The following is a 3,241-nucleotide window of genomic DNA, read 5'->3' as shown; positions in this document are numbered from 1 at the left end:
GTCTGTGGTATTCCGAGTAGGATTTCGAAAGGGACAACTGTGGCGAGCTTCAAACTTGCGAATGTTGGGAGCAGTGACATTGTGCAAAAGGATCAATAGATCCTATTCCGACGCTAGCGGGAACCGACAGATGATTAGCCATGCGGTAGCTGTGCCTGGTATTTTTCATCCGAGACGAGAAATCTGACAGTTGATTAGCCGTGCAGAAACCGTAGAGGACCATTTTTACTGAGAGGATCTTACAGCTTGCCATGGAAAGGAGCACGCATGGTTGGAAGAAGGCAATAGGAAAGCAGAGGTTCAGAAGTAACAAAGCATCTCCATACGCTTATCTGAAATTTCCACCAGTGAATTACATAAGTAACTTTATTTTATTTTATGTTTTATTTATATTTTAATTATCAAAACTTCATAACCATTTGAATCCGCCTGACTGAGATTTACAAGGATGACCATAGCTTGCTTCAAGCCGACAATCTCCGTGGGATCGACCCTTACTCACGTAAGATATTACTTGGACGACCCAGTGCACTTGCTGGTTAGTTGTGCGAAGATGTGAAAAGTGTGAATCACGATTTCCCACACCAAGTTTTTGGCGCCGTTGCTGGGGATTGTTCGAGTTTGGACAACTGACGGTTCATCTTGTTGCTTAGATTGGGTAATTTTATTTTATGTTTATGTTTTTTTTATTTTTATTTTTGAAAAATCATTCAAAATAATAATAATAATAATAAATTTTAGTTTTCGAAAAATTCAAAAAAAAAATCGTTCTTCAGAATTTTTAAGAATGAATTCTAGCGTTTCATAAGATAGGTTTCCACTTATCTGTGCAGGAGCCTTTTGGTTCCCATCAATTTTGCTGTTCTATGTAATGCTTTGCTAAAGCTTGGCTGGCCATTTGGCCATGTCTAATTCTTTTGGACCGAAGCTTTAGACTAAAATTGCATGATTCTTGGAATTCTTATTAAAAATTTTGTATCTCTTTATTTTCTTTTTTTTTTCAAAATAATTTTCAAAAAATACAAAAAAATTAATAAGACCATAAAAACAAAAAAAATTATGTTTCTTGTTTGAGTCTAGTGTCAAATTTTAAGTTTGGTGTCAATTGCATGTTTTAATTTTTCTTAAAATTTTCGAAAACTCATGCATTGTGTTCTTCATTGATCTTCAAGTTGTTCTTGATGATTATCATTGTTTGATCTTTACATTTTCTTGTTTTGTGTCTTTTCTTGTTTTTCATATGCATTTTCAAATTCATAGTGTCTAAACATTAAAAATTTCTAAGTTTGGTGTCTTGCATGTCTTTCTTTTCTTAAAAATTTTCAAAAATATGATCTTCATGTTAATCATGATCTTCAAAGTGTTCTTGGTGTTTGGTACGCGAATTATTAATTCCCTTGCAACGGCGCCAAAAACATGGTGCACGTAACATGATCTCAACACTTCTTCACAACTCCACGTAACTAACTAGCAAGTGCACTGGGTTGTCCAAGTAATACCTTACGTGAGTAAGGGTCGATCCCACGGAGATTGTCGGCTTGAAGCAAGCTATGGTCATCCTTGTAAATCTTAGTCAGGCGGATTCAAATGGTTATGAGGTTTTGATAATTAAAATATAAATAAAATATAAAATTGATGACAAGTCATCTTATGCTAGCTTTTCAAGCAATTTTCACTTGTTTCATTAGGTTTTATGCACTTTCTTGCATTGTAAGTAAGTAATTTGGAGTGGACTTGCATGAATTGGTGAAATCAATCAACCACCCTTTAATTGACACAAAATCATGAGGTTTAAGCTAGAATTAATTGAATTTTATAATGAACTTTAAACCTTGTGAATTCGGTGATACTTTGATTGGTTGTTTTGATTACTTGTAGGTGAAGAAAAGAAAAAAAATAAGAAAAGCGTGGCATCATTGAGAAAGGAGGGAAGCTAGGTTGGGTGAGTGAACCGAGCTTCACAAAGAACAAAAAAAAGGGGAGCAAGGCATAAAGCTAAGTTAACTTAGTTAACTGAGCATCAAAGAAAGCAAGGCAAGAGCATAAAGCTCAGTTCACTAAGTGAGCTTTATCGGGCTTCTTCAAAAATAAATTTAAAGCAAAATTCCAAGGAATGAAGCCACCAAGTTTCGAACTCATGACCCAAGGGAAGCAAGGAATGCTCCTTGCAATGGAAATAAGCCAAAATTGGCTAAAATGCATTCAAAGGGGTTCGAACTAGGGAGCCTCATGAAAGGCAAGGAAGGAGCGCTCCACTCTTCCAAGGAAATCAGCACAAAATTGCTTCCACCAAGGATCAAACTTGGAAGCATGAAGCCCACAACCAGGCGCTACAATGGGAGCTCAGTTTTCTTTCCCAACTGAGCGCTACTCTCCTCCCACTCCCCACATATTAGCACACTAGGAAGCACACCAAGGAGGAAACCATGCACACAAATTGACACGGACAAAGGGGCTGGGACGCGCAATTGGACGCACCCAAGACAAGATATAGAGCTCAGTTCAATTTTCCAACTGAGCTCTATTGAAGTGCAACATGAACAAGGCTGGGACGCGCACCAAATTGGGCAAGGAAAGAAAGTTTGGGCGCTCAGTTTGGTATTTCAACAGAGTCGTGCCCTGGGAGTGCACCATGACTCAATTTTGAGTCTAAAAATAAAATAAAATCCAATTCTTCACAAAAATTAAAAAGCCCACTCCAAATTCTAAAATCCAAAAATAGGAAGTGTATAAATAGAAGCTAGTTTGAGTTAGAAAAAAACTTTTGGCTAACTTTTTTCTTACTTACTTTTGAATTTTCAATTTTATTTTCTAGCTTTGGGAGTTTGGGAATTGGAAAGGAGAATTGATCTCTCTTCTTCTTTGTTTTTGCTTCTGTACTTTTTACTCTTTGTTCTGGATCTTGGGTGGAGAATTGAAGAAATTCTGTTTCAATCTCACCTTGAGATCTCTTTCTGTTTATTTTTCTGCATAATTGAAGGAATTGTAATTTGGATCTAAGTATTTCCACTGTTGTTATCTCTACTTCTTCTGCAATCTGTCTTTTACTTTTCTACGATTATTCTCTTGTTGGATCAAGGAAGGACTTGAGATCTAGACTTGTTTTCTAGTCTCCTCCACCCCTGAGATCTTCAACTTCCCTTTTGCTATTGCAATTAAGCTACATTTTGCTTTCTGTTTGGTTTCTCAAGCAATTCTTCCTTTCTTGTTTAGATCTGCTGCATCTCAATTCATCTTCTAC

The sequence above is a fragment of the Arachis ipaensis genome, chromosome B1 (assembly GCF_059453495.1).
Source record: "Arachis ipaensis isolate K30076 ecotype BB chromosome B1, ASM5945349v1, whole genome shotgun sequence".
Lineage (NCBI taxonomy): Eukaryota > Viridiplantae > Streptophyta > Magnoliopsida > Fabales > Fabaceae > Arachis > Arachis ipaensis.
Note: the sequence above shows the minus strand (reverse complement) of the source record.